Here is a 17,444-nt window from a genome sequence, read left to right as displayed (position 1 = left end):
TTAATGCCTTGCTGTTTTGTTGTCTGCTGTCTGTAAGATATCTATGATCTTCCTGATTATATCCCAGGCTCACACTTGACTCATTGTGTTAGTAGTCCGTAAGCTGTACTACTCTAATCAGAGAACAGGAACAACATGTGGCTAACATGGCTACTCACAACGAGGCAGAAGATTTCTGTCTGTGGACATCAGGTATCACATATTCAAGAGAACGATTAGGCAATAACTTCATCATACAACATTAAAGTCAAATTCCAGTTACAAGTAATTCAAGAAAACTCATCTGTGCTCAGGCATCTGGGACATGTAGGAAAGCTGCTATTCACTGCAGATTTTTCTTTTGCATCCTATACACGGCTTTGTACATACTCATCAAAAAGCCATAGGTAAAAGAATTAAAAATGAACTTACCATGCCTTGTCAGTTACCATTTGATCCAGAAATGATTGATGTTAAAGGAAGAGTTTTACTGACTTCAATGGGCTTTCCATCACAACTTTGGTGATGAAGTTAGTACTGAATATCTACAAGAAATGGAGATGTTGTTATGCACTTTTTAGAATTCAAGGTTTGAAAAGTGAAATTAAAAACTGTTCAGGCTGAAGGAGGAATTTTCTTCACAGTCTCTAAAATGAAATTCAAAACTTGACCATATACAACAGCATCCTACCCTTTTTGAAAGAGTGTTCCCATTTAATCTGTGAATTACAAAGGCAAGATCCATAAAGTCATGTTGTTGTATTCTTTATTAAATTTAGAAGCTTAAAAAGCTTATCACAAGATGTTCCTTTTTTATCTCTTGTTCCCTTTTTTCCCTTATGTATTTTCCTGAAGAAAATATTAGAAGAATAAAATACACATAACTTGGCTAAAAATTACTAAGGACACATTAGTTAAATCCTTTATCAAGTGTACAAAGAGGACAGTAGGTAAAGAATGAAGCAGAGGTGTTTAGCATGACATAGGATTAGTAACATAAAAGACAGTCTGCTGTGATAAAATAACTAGTTCTGTAGCTAAGGAGAAACTGGGAGATGTCACTAACCTGACTTCAGCAAGGCTTTAGATATAGTCTCCATCAGTACCCTTTTATCCAAGCTGGAATGTTATGGTCTGGGTGGATAGGTACTGTGGATCTGCAGACAGATAGGATCTGTGGATCTTTGAGTTCAAAGAGCTGATGGTTCACACTTCAAGGCTGGTTACAAATTTACCTCCTCAGAGTTTATACTGGTATTTTCACTGATCTGGAAGAGATGGAATTCACCCTCATCCAGCCTGTGGATGATACTCCATGGATCATTGGGTCACCATCTAGAAGTACCTATCCAAGCTGTAGGAATAAGACAACAAAACCCCCATGAAATTCAACAAGGAGAAATCCAAACTCCTGTGCGTGGGATGGAAAAATGTACTGCAACTGTACAGGCTAAGACTGGTTGGGGAACAGCTCTGCTGAAAAGGACCTGGGGCCTCAGCAGGCAGTTGTCAGCACCCTGGATGTACTCCCCAGCCCTCCTGGGGTTTGGCTGCCAGAGGTGGCTGAGTTCAAGGCCAGCTGGCTGAGCAGAGCTGTTGTGGAGAAGGAGCTGCAGGAAGTCATGGCAGGGCTTCCCCCCTCTGTCCCTTGGGAGCTGCTTTCAGCCGAGGCTCTCGCTCTTGGCCCCTGCCTGACCTACAGTCTCAGCCGCGTTGCAGCCCTGCCTGCACCTGCCCATGGCCCCGCTGAACCTGACCTGATAGATAATCCAGCTAAGCCCCAACTGACTTTCCAGCTTGACCTAGGACTTACCTTTTCACCACGGACCTGTGTGGCCACCACCAGGCTGTGTCTGATGTTTAAACACGTCTCCAGACCTGCCCTGCTCACCTCTCTCCAGCAGTGTGACATGGACACTGTCTGGAGAGGTCCTGCCCTGTGAGCCCTGGCATTGAGCTCAGCTCCCAGCCTCCCATCCCTCAGGCAGCAGCCAGCCCTTGCTGCACTCTGACAACAGACAGCTGAGCATGAACCAGTGTCCTGGAAGCTAAGAAAACCAGCTGCCTCCTGGTCTGTATTAACAGGGGCACACGCAGTAGATGAAGGGAAGGGCTCGTCCCTCTTACCCCACATTCTTTAGACGTATCTGGAAAACTGTGTCCAGTCGTGGGTCTCCCACTTCACAAAAGACCAGTAAACTGGAGTGAATTGAGTAGCGGGACACCAGGATGATGTGGAGTGGGAGCACTTGCCCCATAAGGAGAGGCTGAAGGAGCTGGGCTTTTCAGCCTGGAGCAGACGTGACTGCAGGGCAGCAAAGAGCATCCTGCAAGTACTAAAGAAGATGTTGCCAAGAAGGTAAAGCTGTTTTTTGTTTTGTTTTGTTTTTTTTTTTTTCTGAGATGCACAGCAAGAGGATATGAGACAATAGCCATAAAATGAAATAGGGATGGTTTGACCTGACATAAACAGAATTTTTTTCTCCATGAAGACTACTGAGCATTGGAAGAGAAGCTGTTCAGTCTCTCAGAGATTATTAAGACCAAACTGAGCAGCTTGGCCTTGAGCAGCAGGGTGGACTATCTCCTACAGCCTCTTCTAACCTGCATGGTTATATTCTCCTGAGCAAATGCCTCCTGGAAGCAATGTTCATTTCCCTGTGATTTAGTAAGGACAGTGGGGCGTAATGCCCAATAAAGTATTGGGTAATGAGCATTGAATGTAAGTAGAAATAACATGAATTTGAATCTCTCTGCTTCCGACACTCCACAAAATTATAGTGATACTACAGGTGTTAGGCAGCTTCACTGGTATTAGGACCTCACTGGTGACTACTGACATTTCAAGAAAATGCCTAGAGAAAATGACATGGAGGTGCAAGTGCTTGAAGCACCAAAGGCTAGAACACCCTTCGGAACAAAGCTCTGCAGAGTCAAAATTTCCTGTGTGACCTTTCTCACTGTCAGTGTATTGCATCTCAGTACATCTGGTCTCAAAGTTTATATGCGTATATCTTCTACACATGCACAGTAAATCCAACACTTTTAGGACATGTTGAACCCCCTGGGCATGCACAGAACAAACCACATTGCACATCTGTGGATGGTTTGATCCACATGGAGCTGGTTTGCAATATTTTGAGGAATTCCAGATGTTTTGGTTGGTGGAGTATAACCTGCTAGGGCCAGAGACAGTGAGGAATCCTGGAAAAAACATAAATTCTTCAAAATCTTTGTATAGAAAATCTCTGCCCCAAAAAACCAGAACATGTCAAGGAAAACTTACATACACTGTAACATTTTCATAAAATTTTAGCCACTGCCTGATTCTGTCTCTTCCAGCATCCAGCAGTGGCAAGTGCTGTATGGCTTCTGAGGAATGGCAGATGGGGAAGGTCTCTTACTTCTCCTCACGTGTACAGAACCTGCCAGCTTAAAGGAATTTGGTTTCCCCCACTGTAAAGAGATTAGAGGTTTTGCAGGATCTTCTGCAATATAGCAGACTTAGGACTGAAAAACCACTTAATGGCACCAGTTCCTAGGTACTTACAGATGCCCAAATAGCAGTCCAAAGGAATAATGTTTGTACATGTACCTGACAGTCCCATTCCTATGATGTACAGCTTTCGCTGCCTACAGCCGTTGAATACGAAGAGCAATAGTTCTCTACGTTTTCCTGACCTAAAGTCAAGAAAAAATGGTTAAATCCTGTGAAGCTGGGAGCACTTGAGGAGTTGTCACAGGGGGCGAAGATGGGGGGGGGGGGGGGGGGAGGGCTGTCATTCAGCAGCCTCAAGATTTTCAGTTTGTACCACCTACCTACAATTCTCTCTGTTATTATCGCACATTTTCTTTCCATCACTTACTGCAGTCACAGCAAACTCAGCTTCAGAAACTCAATGGCAGCTGCCACTACAGTTAAGGAGAATAGAACCAACTGGTACTTTCAATGGCTTATTCAGAGACCCAGTAAGAAAGAAAAATTACAACACTACTTCTACAGCTGTGCTGCTACATACTGAGACACAAACAGGATGTAAGGTTTTCATCTGTAACTTTTGTCCTAGCTAGAGCCACCCTGGTACTACAAGGAAAAGAAATAGGAACATGAAGTAAAGGTAGTAAAATATTAAGAAAAGACCGTTTCCTCCTGAAAAGGCAAACAAACTTACTTGGCAAATGCCAGAAGGTGCCGTCAAGGACTGTTACAGGATATGTCCTTCCGTAAAGGAACCCTACTAGAAATGAAAAACAACCTAATTATCCTAATTTTAGAGGGTTCTTCCTTTCAGTATAGCCAGACAAGAAAAGACAGGAACTGAGGTTGCTGTAATAATCTATTTCTTCTGAATTTTTCAGCTCTTCATGCGCAGATAATCACAGCAAGAACTGGGAATTGAAAATACAGCTATTGTCAAAGGGGAAAGGGCATTTTCCTTCCTCAAGTACTGTTTTTTAAGAAAGAAAACCATGGCTACAAGCAATTAAAATATGTCGTTAACTCGCAAATACAAGGGTTTAATTGCCATGAAATATATATGTAAATGTAATTTGCTGCAGGCTTCGTGTCCTTACGCACATATGGCACTTACTTGCAGGTTGGTTTTAGGTTTTAATGTGAACATTTTGATAAGTAACCTGTGTAACTGGTTCTGCTATTATTTTTATGTATCAAATATGACATGTATTCTGCAGTATAGTCTGCTTTAAAGAAATCATATAATCAATGCATTGGGGTTTTTTCCAGCATGTCCCCAATCATTATAGGAACTGAAGATAATGAGCTAACTACATATATATATATATTTATATATTTACATATATATATGTATATATATATAAAATATATCACCTGTGTTTTTTGCCTAGAGTGCAATTGCCTCGAAGTTGACAGTAGGCAGAAAATGCTGAAAGCGTTCATTCCTATTCCAAGCTTGTTGAGATTTTTGATGGTTGTTTTTTTTCCTTTTTTTTCCCACTCCCTTCACAATGATCCCTACAGGGGAGACTTATATTTAACAGTGGCTTTCTAACATCTGTTTGCTAAACCAAATAATGTAGGCAAAGTTGTGGCTGGAGATAGTGCATAGAAACAGCAAGGCCATAGAAAAGGGGAAAAAAAATGCACGCTTATGCTGAAGGATCCTTTTGTTTAGCCTTTTTGAGAAAGACCTCCGTGACCTTAGAAAACCTCCAGCTGCAGCCCGTGAAACTGGGTTAAGAACTTCAGCAGAGGACCTTGAGAGCCCTCTACAGGCCATCAACGCCCGATGACTCTAAGCGGACTGATCCTGGTAGCCCTGCTCTGCTCATCTTCATCTGCCTTGATGTGTGGATGAAAGACGTGTTTTATTTGCCATTTATCACAGTGGGGGGGTTGGTGTGCCATGGTAAAGCCATCCCTTTAATGATGCATTCAGCTGGCAGCATTGTTCAGCTTAAATAACTACTTGCCAAAAAAGGAAAAGAATTTGTCCTCTCTCTGGATTTGTTATTTCATTAGGGTTCCTCAAGAGAACTCCAATAAAGGATTTGGGTCTATTAATCACCCTCCACAACCTTCCCGAGTAATTAGTCTTTAAAAATGTTTGCTACCTTCTTAGTAGTACATAATTTGATGGTGTTCAGTGAATCAGCCGAGGTTCAGACTCACTAACCTTTAGAGGTTTGGCCTGTCTGAGCTCATCAGTCTGGGCCCCCAATTGAACTGAAAACTGCACTTTTTTCATTCTTTGTGGCAGGTTTATAGTACAGCACCGCTGGACGTCTGCCACGAAGGAAAACTCAAAACATATAAATTCTTCATAAGGCAACGGTAGAAGGTGGCACTGAGAAATAATGCTCTCATGCTGTCAGAGTCGCTGCGGGGGGAGCGCTCATTCTAAGACAGATGTAGCAACAATTGCTCCTGTTTAACTCCCTAAATGGGTAATCCAAGTTTATGGGGCCTCAGTGATGGAAATCTTGCTGACATTGCTCTGAGGGGTTTTTTTTTGGCAGGGATTTTGGTTTCTCAGGAGAGCATTGCGAGCGTCAAGCTGACAATTTCACATGCAGACCCCTTGAAATAAGTGTAAAGTGCACTTTTCTTTGAAGATACATACATTTTAATGAGAAATTTCATGACGAACACAGATAAAATATTTCCAGTTTATTCCGTACATAAACTGGACAATGAGGCAGCTTCATGTTAGAAATTATGAAACTGCAAGCCTCTCATGCAAAAATATATTTGGCACCACCAGGTAACGCAGTTCACATGACTTGCTTTTTCTTGGCGTTCCCACTTTCATTGGCCTTGTTTCTGGTAAATTAAGAAAGCAATTACAGATTCACAGACCACTTTGGGGACATTCCAGGGTTTTGTATTTGACATTACAGAGAGATACTTGCAGGCTGCCCAAGCTAAAGATGTTTGGAGGATAAGGATTTCATTTTGCTGCATTTTTGGAGATTTAGACTTCTGCTGAAGATTTTTTTCTGACACTGACCTGAAAACTGAAGTCCTTCAAATAATTTTGCAAAAGATATTTGAACTCAAATGCCCATTTTCAGATTAGATACTTTTGCTTTTTTGATCTAGTTCATAGTTCTCTTCTGATGGTGGCCAGATAGACTCAGACATGCCCTGTGACACTACACAGTTTGGGATTCAGGGGCAGTGGGCAAGGCAATCAAAGGTAGCAGCTCAAATCTATGTTCTTCCTGCATCCATGTTCAGTATTTCACCTGAGATTGCATTACGTCGATCAGAGAAAAACTGTGTGACCAGGACACTCATATTTGGGCCAGAATCCTTTAAAATACAAAATCTCACTCAAATAAATTCAAACTATGTCTATCTTTTTTTGCCAATGTGAAGTACAGGACTGAAAAAGTGACAAAAGGGTTTTAAGCAGAGACAGTAATCCAAATTAATCTAATGGAAACTACATGGGGGGTGGGGGGGGAAGGGTGTGTTTATCTGTATAAACTCACCCCTTTCTGTCAGAAAAGTAGAACACAAAATATTTGCAGATGGGAGCCCATCTCTCCAGTCAAATGAATTTGTCTCGATTTCTAGAAATAGCCTCACTTTTAACTCATTTATTGTTTTAGACTTCTCATGCCTAATAGGCAGCACTTGCATTAGCAATTTATCCTGTTTAATTACATTGAGAAAGAGTTCTCTAAAGTCAGTAAATGACAAATATTTCAGTATTTCTGGTCATATGGTATACATGGCATAGCAAATAACTAAAAGATAACTGGACGTGCCTGAAACTGCAGCAGGGTCTATATGCATTCATTTTGGGGCCAGAGGCAAGGGGTTGCAGAAGGCAGACTTTTCAACCAACAGTTCTTCCCTATAGATATAACAGTGAAAGTACACTTTTACTAGTGGACGTTCCCAAATAATTTATAAAAAGTGAATTGATTAATGTGTTGCCACAGATCTAAATAATATGTCTAATATGCGAATAATACGAGCTCAAAAGTCAATTCCACTGTATCTATTTGCCAGGAAATGACAGACCGGCTGGCTCTATAATGATTGCTTATCTCTTTATTAAAAACTCTGTTGAATTATTTTTGTATGTGTTTGTGTATGTCTATTTGTATGTATAGTACTCGTCACAGCATGTCATTATGAACATCTGAAACAGGTTGTTAAAAAATGTCTGAGAACACCATTCTCCAGTCGGTTCCATCAGGTTTTAGTGGTGAGTGGGAGCCTCTGAGACAGCAGAGTTGTCTTAATTGTTTGTGCCTAAACCACTGTTGGGGCTGGTAGGATGCAGATTTTGCTGGTAATTGCAGGATGACTTTTACCTATATTAAAGAAATAATTGAGAGTCTTGGTGTAACTCCTTTGTTTTCCTTTACTCCTAGACTGGGAATCTTTAACACAAAGCAAGTTAGCGTGGCATCAATAAAAAAAAATAAATCTATTTTAATAAGCATCCTTCTGCTGACCAAGGAATATAAAGTACCAAACCCACTAGGCCAGGGTGGGTTTTTTTCAATACCTGAAAAAATCATTATTTTTAAAAATACTCCCTAAATCCTAACTCTCTAACAGATTTAACATCTCTAACAGATGTAACTCCAAAAGGCAAATCAAAATTTGGGCCTGCAACACCTGTCAGGGTCCCTTTAAAAATATTCTTCATAGTGATTGAGAAGGATTTAAATGAATCTCCTTATAGGTGGTTGCAAAATCTCAGTGACTGAAGTAGACATAGGAATTACTAGGTAACAGGACGCTAAACCTTTACAACATTTTTACTTACCTCTGTAACTAATAACACTTCAGAATATGGGGGCGGGGGGGGGGGGGAGTGGAAGGAAAACGTGAAATCTAATATTTCTGCTTCCATTTGTGCAACTTGTTATTCTTTCCCCGCTTTGAGCTGTGAGAAGAGAAGCTGTTTGTTAATGTTCTGGTTCTCCTTCTGGCTCATGTAAAAGGGCAGACAGATAACATCAAGAAGTAGCTGTGTGGGGATACTGCATGTACTTTTTCACTCTACTGCTTAATGATACTGGGTTTAATTAAAAAATATGTGGTGTCATATTTTCCGTAATATTATTGCTTATAAAAGGGTTTGGCATTACACAATTATATTGACCGTATCATGTCCCAGACAAACCGTGCTAGCCCCTATCTGCTTACATCAGTTTTAAGAACCAAATACACAGTTTTGCAGAATGTCTCACTTTGGAGCACTGAAGTTGTCCTGTAAGGACAGAGTATGTCTAGGAGAGTGGAGCAGGGCCCGGAGAAACCAACTGATGCATTCTCCTTCCACTAAGAACTTTAAAGCTTCCAAAATGCCTTTGTACAGTCCCAATGCCTATGTGTAGGGAAAGCGGATAAATCATCTTAAAACATGAAACTGGTTAAGACAATAGCTATGGAGCAACCAACAACAAACATGATTGCAAGCATTTGTCTTCCCAGGTTGTCAGGAAACCTGACCTGATTTCTGCAAACATCATTATTCACAAGCATGGGATTCATCACCCTGATAATCTGTGACTGTCCCATAGGGCACACTTCCCACTACATGCTGAAAATGAATCTTGCTGTGGCTACTTACCTAATACTTGCAGTATTTTTCAATTCCTTGATTTAATATTTGATATTCCTGGAATAATAAATGAAAAACAGCTAATAACGAATGAACTTTCAAATGGACAATCATTCATACTAAATTACATTCAGCTGTGTGTTTTCATAAACATATTAAAATATGCTGTATGGAGGATCAAATACCTATGGTACATAATACTCCACAAATTAAACCAATTTAACACTTTTTCAGAAATCTCTTTGTGAGTCATATTTTTAATATTATGCCAGCTTTATGCTTTTATACCTAGGAACCATGAAATGTTACAAAACCAATTTTAACTGTTTATTATTACCCATAAATGCACACTCAAGCTAGGCTGCAGCTGTAAACCCTTATGATGTAATCTATACCTGTACAATATTCTTTTACATGTTACTGTTTTGCTTCTATGTACCCTAAAAATTGAAGCTTCTTATTAACCTTATCCAGGGAATCTATATAAATTATTGCACTACCTTTCTGCTTTTATCATTTTAAGATGTTTCCTTAAAAGAAAAGTGACTTTCAATGTATAGTGAGTACCATTATTTCTATTGTGTGTTAGCCAGAAACAAAGAATTTTTACTTCCTGCATAAGAAAATCTAATCTGAATTAATCCCCTTTTGGTTATGTTAATAAATTATCTATTGCTCTTTGATCATAATTTAAATATTGAAATAATATTTTTTTTTCCTGAAACATTAATACCTTTTACTACAATGAAAATATTCTCAAAAGTTAATTTTGAATAAACTGAACTGCCATGAGAAAATTGGTTCATCAGAAAACCTCTGATTGGTTCTAAATTCTTTTCTTGCGTGTGTTCTTTTCAAACTAAATCTTCTGTGAGTACAGTATAGTGGTACATCTTCCATCTGGAAGGAATCTTTGAAATGTTTGGTCAGCCACTGCTTTGGCTACACGTATTCTCAGAAAATCTACCACAACGCCAGATTGACATGTCTCTGACCAGCAGGTCAGAAACCCAGAAGTTTTAACTGTGATAGTTAATGTCCTACTGCAAAAGGATACGTTGCCATCTCTCTCAAGTAAGACCTCTCAGGACTGCTACAGGCAGAATCACAGGTCAGTAAATCCTCTTCTCTTCAGCAAAACAGTGGGTACTCAGCCTTTATTAAACTTTGGCTGCTAAAATGAAGTGCAACATGGAGGCCAGGAGGGTTGAGAATGCTCCAACTCCCATTTCTTACTCCCAACAGCGTCATCCAAAGTTCTGTACACTTCTAAACATGTCCATGGGAGTTGCTATGTGGTTATGAAGCCCTGTCTCGTTCACATAATGAGCACATCCAGCTACCGATGTGCCTAAAATGTGTTAAGCATAACAAACTTTTGAAAGGTCTAAACATAGCAGTGTGTGGCAAAGCTAGTCATGGAAAAGGAGTAGATTCAGGTGAAAATAATAACTCTTGGCCTTATCATCAGTATGAATTTCTATTCCAAAAAATGTGTTTCCCCTCAAATTCCATAAAAAAAAGGAGTCTTTCCTATGAAACTAAGAATACAAGTGCTTTTCAAGAACATTTTAGCCTAACCCTTTTTAATAAGTATCCTGTCTATCCATCATCTAACTAAAAAAAACACAGTCCCTTCTAGTCCTTCTGGCCTTCAGTAATAGTTAAATCCCCCACAAAGTGCTGACCAGAGCTGTGGCACAGTATCTCCAGGCCAGCTTGCTCCTGTGGAAACCTACATAAACACAGGGCATTTGCTAAATCAGTCTGACTTAAAAAGCATAAAGATGAGTCATAGTGATACATTTACAGTACTATTAAGAACAGATTTTCTGATGTACTGCTTTTCCTTGCCCTGATGGTGTGTAAACTGAGGATGTGGCAGGCACAGTGCATGTGGATAAGTGAAGTGGTTTCCTTAGAAACAATAAAAGCAGAAACTATAAAGCAGAACATCCTCCCAACTGATGTGACTTTTTAATGGTACTGATAACACAGAGAACAGACGTAAGTAGCCTCACTGTTTGTACATAGCACACACCATAGTTCCCCAAATAGCTGAATTACTTTCCATATAAGATCATAAAATCTCAATAGAATCTCACAGGGCTGCCATTAAGGAAGAGGGCGCGACTACGACGTTCCAATATTAGTATTATAAGCTAAATATAGCAGCTGGCATTTCTGGTGCCCACTTGTGCTCATTTCTTCTGTGATAAGTAATTCATCTCCCTCCTTCACATTAACAGCTAGCTCGTGTATTGGAAAGATGTGACCACTGCAGCAAGTATGCTTCTGGCAAACCCAGGCTAGAGCTCATACCAGTAAGCCATTCCCTTGTCAAGTTTTTCAAAAACAGGAGGCCGAATTAGGCATACAGACAAGCAGTTCCTGAAAGTGCTGAATGCCCTACAGCAACCTCAGCAGAGACAGGGAGGGGAAAGAGAAAGCTTGCATTTATGTAGAAATCAGTTTGGTGCAAAACCTTCATGTTCATCCCTGGATGTCACAGGAAGTAAGGGACCGCCAGCAGCTGTGCACTGTCCTGAGCGGGCAGTAAGTAATGTTTTGTTTTGGTTAAAGGGCATAAATGCACTGACTTTGGATTATTGACGTGGTTTTATGACCGCTCTGTGTCTCTGCAGCCATATGAACCATTCAGGGCATGGTGAGCCTTTGTAAGCTCCTTTACAGAGCTTCATAATATAATAGATATAAACTATCAGCTGAAAGCAAACAATTATATGGAAACACTGGTCACTGAAAAAGGGGACACACTGTTTCATAGTTTTTACTGTTTTCTAAAACTATTTTTTTATTCTTTAAAACTGACGTGCAGAGCTGCACATTTAGAAGAGTAATGAAGGGGCAATGGGCTAGGTCTCTGCCAGAACATTTAGCTCAACGCACAGAAGCTGGCAGAGTCTGGGACTGCCCCAGAGTTTTTGTCTCTGTGGATATAGCAGACACTGCATTCACAGGCAACACTCTCAAAGAGCATTGATACGGTGCTGCATCCTAAAGGTGCTGTTGGAGATACAAAGTTGAAGAAAAGTGTTAACAGCCATCCAAGAATTGTACCTGCACAGATCCGCATGCTAGATTGGCTTGTAGAGATTAGCTGTAACTCAAATGAAATTAAATTTATGAAGGACATAAAAATTATCAAGGTGTTTTTCTAATGTGCCATTCACTTTCCAGAGCACAGGTGTTCAAAGAGAAAAGGAATTGGCTTGGAAAAATTTAGTACTTGTTTTTTTAGTATTTTCTAGTATATTTAAGGATGGCTTCTCAAGGTACCTGTGTGAGTACAAACTCTGTGGCAGTAAGCATGAACATCTTTGGTTCTGTAATCCCTTTTCATCCTAAATCTTTGGCAATTGACACTTTCCTGGCCTTTTGTCCCTCCTTTCTCCAAATTTCTGACTTACTTTTTCTTCTTCTTATATTATTTCCTTCCTTTATGCTATCCATACCATAGCATATTATTTCGTACATGGTCTTTTTAAAATATCTTCACATTTTACCATATCTTCTCACCTTTCCTTTGCTAGCAGTGCTCATGAAATCACAATGTCTGCTGCTCTGCACACGTGTGCTGCATTGCCTATCTCCATCTGCACACATGTGCCCTATTGTTGTACCATCAAATAGTTTTTGATTCTGATCTCCTGTTACAAATTTCATAAAATGACAAAGAGATATTTAGACCTTGAAAAGGCAAAGAAAACAGTAGGACCAATAAATAACAATAATGTTTTAGAAGAGTCTGAAGAAGATTTTTTGAATACTGACCCTTTAGTGGACATGAGAGACAAGAACCACCAGAAAACAAGTTTTGTTGAAGCTGTTAGTCAGGAAAAACCCTTCTTGTTTATTCTTTCTTTCTTTCCCCCTACTCTTTTGTGTATTAAACCGGGTCAGGAATGGTATGACATGAAATGGCAAATGTTGTAGTAGAACTACAATCTCTCACTAATATGCACAGGAATTAAACATGGCTTCACAGAGCATCTATATAAACGTTTGTCTTCTGGATGCTTCTTGAGGAAACTGAGTTTTAAGGGCTTTAAATAAATGTAATTTCACTGATTATCTTCTCTCTGTTAGTCAAAACATCTTTCTTTCCTTGACTGTTAACCCATATTCCTCCTCTATCTTTCACTGAAAATGGTTCCATGGTTATCTCACCTTTCCAGAATTAAATCTTATTATTTTTCCCTTCATTTCTTGTTTGTTGAGAGCCATAATAATTACCCTTAAGAACTAGCAAATTTGTATTGCATGGGCAAAAAACAGAGTAACATTTCATATTCTGTTGTACTAGGATGCAAAACATTAATCCTTTTTCGTTTCTATAGTTTTCAGTGTTTCTCCAAATACAAAGCAACCCTGGAATACCACAATAATTTCAGAAGTGAATAAAATTAGTCTGCACGATGCCCTGTGGTTATTAAGAAATGGTTTTCCTTTATTATTTGAAAACAGATTTTGGGGGGCACGTAACTTAGGCTGACTATGTATCTACATAAATCTCAAACACCGTTAGTACAGAGTAATATACTACAGAGCACAGAGAAGTAGTTTGTGAAGCCCGGACTCTGAGTGTAGGCAACCTTTGGCCAAGATACCTGCTACGCAGAGGCACACAATGCTGCAGTTATCTATGACTTTTGCTGAACGAGACCCTTCAAGCTGCCTTTTCTTTTTCCCTCCACCTCACCAGATCATCCTTTCTCGATATGCAATTTGAAGATAAAATGTAATTCATTTTTATAGTTATATATTAGGGGTCACTGTGCTGTTTCACACAGATAGGTTTTATTCTACCAACTCCTTGTGTGTTTTCTCTAAAAGTTTAAATGTTCCTTAATGTATTTCTGAAGCATTTAACAGAAGCAAAACATAACTGTTACAAGCAAGGTGAGATATTATAGGTAGCTTTAAGACAGCAAAATGTTTAAGAAATTCCAGAATGAAGCATAAAATAACTTTTCTTTACAGTTGTTATAATGGGAGAATCCAATTTATGTCTGTGTGTATGAATGACAGGAAATTTTTTGAAAATATTTGTAACCAGAGATAATTTTAGCACAGTTTACATCAATAAACAATGCAGGTTGTCTACTGCCTTTGATACTCCGGTTTCATTCAAGCCTTCTAACAGATTTAACATTATTACAAAACATATTCCTGTATCTGTATTTTGTATATATACAAAATTCCTCTGTATAGGCTATCAAAAAACTCGTCCTTACCAAATACTATTGCACACACCACAGTTGATTCTGCCACAGGCAAACTTACAGACTAATGTGCTCAGGAAAGGGCAAAATACAGATGGAATTCCGTTTGTAAAAATAAAACTGTTATGTTTTAGGAGTGAGTTTTTGTCAGTGTGGTACAGCAAGGAGTATCATATGGCTGCATTTGTCCAACAGTGCCTTAGGAAAGAAATTACGCAGCCACAATTTAATCCACTTCCTCTTTGCTTTTGGGACTCACTTGCTGCTGCCAGTCACATATATCAATCCTACCTCAGTTGTGTATAGCAAGGAACCAAGAAAGCTGCTTACATCTCACACATCCTTTCTTCAGAGAAGGCAAATACACGCTTCTTCAAGGCAAGATCCAAATCATTTAAATAGACATATAAATTTAAAAGGTCAGGTCCTTGCTTCCTTCTGTGTCCCTGTGTAGCTAAATCTATTCTGTAGTTTTTACCTTCATTCTGTGTGTGTGGGCACGTATGTCAAACTTCAGCAGCCTGCTTAAATTAGAAGTGGCTTTCAAAGATATACTTCTGAGCAAGAATGTTAACATAGCTAAGGATAGGTGATTTCAGTCTTGAATCGATTTGCTTGATCGTTTGACTGCTTTATTTCACTTCTTAGTCTACCGCTACTATAACCAAAATTCCCATGTTGTGAGAGTGTATATTCTCTTTGCTGATGCCTATAAAATTCTGAATTAACTCATTGAATTTACATCTAGGCTGATAGGTATGACAATCCGTGTGCCAGCAGCTCTAATGAAAATTATGTTTTCCGAGTATGGTTATATGAACTAACTACTGTTTAGATGAACTGAATTGCACCATTGATTTGCGCTAGTGCTATACTTCACTTGATTTTTACTCCTTGGAAGTGATCCAATGGAAAGTTCAATACCTGACAGATATGGGGTGGGGGTGAGGGCGAAGGGTGTCGTCTAGTCCACTAGGTTTTCTTCTGTGAAACGATGTGCTTAAGGGGTGCCCAGGGTTCTTTCACATGGAGAGCCTTGCAGAAAAAAAACACTCCAGATCTGCATAGCTAATAACATTATTTAAAGTAATCATCTCTTGCCAAACATCGTATTTGTCCCACAAAACAACTGAAGAACTGCACAGGGAAGAGAAGACAGCTGCTGAAATTTCAGACTGCTTAAATTATTGTATTCACTGATGTCCTGACAAAAATCAGAAATCTGGTAACTTCAGCGTGAATAAAGTGGGAAGTAAGAGTAATTTTTAAACTATGTTAATTTACTGAAATATAAAGAAGAAAACATTTAAATAGTTATAAGTTACATAACCGACATTTTAAATAAACAGCTTGTTGCGAACAGCCTGGCAAGCCTCTTCAGACCAGGGCTGGCAGTGCTAATGTGAGGGAGGGAGAGTAGCCTCCCACTGGGAGTGGGACCCATCTCACCTAACTTCAGGCCTCTGTCAGCTAGGGGTGGATTTCAGCTCCAGATCCAGACATGCAACTAGGTAAAAATTTAGTGTCCAAGCTGACTATGTTATAGTCTTTGCTAATCTAGTCAACTGAATTGGTGCAGGAGAGAGAGCACCTGAAATGGTCAAAAGTGCGCGACTATCTCTGGGCAAGCTGAATAGCTTTCTCATTTCTGATCGGACATTCAAATCTGCTGCATAACCTTTGGTGTTCAGCATCTTTTGAGATTCCCCAGGTGTCCAAGATGTCAGCTGAAGGCTCTCAGCTATGGGATGGAGCCTATAGAAAACCACACCCTTTTGTTATAGCAGTTGGAGACCATGCTGGGTCCCCTGGGGCATCTCAGGTAACATGTGTGTTAGGCATCTGAGTTGCGCCCTCACTGATTAGAAACTTCAGTATCTGGCTCACATCCAGTGACCTTACTCTGCATATGTAAATTTAGTGTCCTAGTCTGTCTCAGCATGGATGTCTAACGCTGTTTGAGTTGCCCAGGCTTTTTCTAACTGTGCTCTAGCTCCTACTCCAGAAGTGCCTGAATTCTCTTTAGGCCACCGGTCGTATTCACCAGCTTTGCAGACATCTGGAATACTCCGGGCAAGAAATTGCACTAAATAACATATGTTTAGCCAGCTGAATCCTGCCTCCAGCTTCTAATATAAGCTAGTTGTTAAATTTCCTATCCGGACAACAGAAAGGCAGATACTTCTGTAAGTGTATTCACCCTTCTTGGATGGTGAAACAGATTTCTGAAACTGATTCTCTGCTGAGTGCAGTGGATAACAGCACAACTTGCTGAGACTAAAAGAAAAGAATTTCAGGTAGACAAAGGTGGTGAGAGCGTCCAAGAGTGTTAATATTATTTCACAACAAATCGTCACTGGTATTAACTTGGCCTGTGTTGGAGAGGTATCTAAGCACCCTAGTACGAATAATTTGTTGACCAGAAATAGAAGACTACGGACCTGTTAGGGAAGACAAGCAGTAGTACTGCTTATGTTATGTTATTAACATAGAGACTGTCAGAAAAGGCAGCAGAATATATGGTGCTTGATTTGTGAGTTATGTAGGCTTACACAGACAGTCTTTCCTGCGTGCAAATTGTCTTGGAAAAAAAAGGTTATTACAAAGTGCCTCTTAAGAAGTATAATGGTGTTTTGTGTTCTTTCATTTAGCTTGTATTATTTGTCTCCCACATTTGTGTGAATAAGGGAAACCCTTTATCTCCCAGACTCTTACCTCCCGGTCAAGGGACTACCATGTATGCAAGCCTTGGCCTTACACAATGCACTGTAAATCCTCAGTCTGTTGCCTAGACCTGTGCTTGCTCTGCCTGCATTTCATCGTGACAGGAGGTATATAAACTCCAAGCCAAACAGCACCATATGCCCAACAGGGCTTATCACATCAGATCAAGCACAGACCCTTCAGGCCAGAAATTGTTTGTGTCATCCTGAATTGAGGCTTAGGCAGAGCGAGTCCAGGTCTTCTCCAAAAAAAGGCCATGCAAATAAACTTTCTCACTAATTTTTAGCCAAGTCTGTAACTAAACTTCACTTGTGGTAGAACCTTAAACATCTCAGGGTAGCTGTTTGCCTGTGAGGCTTCATAATATGGGTACAGAAAAACGCTGACAGGCTTCATTGCTACTGTTTTGTTTCAGGAATCC

This window comes from Falco naumanni, chromosome 5, assembly GCF_017639655.2.
Source record: "Falco naumanni isolate bFalNau1 chromosome 5, bFalNau1.pat, whole genome shotgun sequence".
NCBI classification, from domain to species: Eukaryota; Metazoa; Chordata; class Aves; order Falconiformes; family Falconidae; genus Falco; species Falco naumanni.
The sequence above is the reverse complement of the archived record's forward strand: the minus strand, read 5'-3'. Positions refer to the sequence as shown.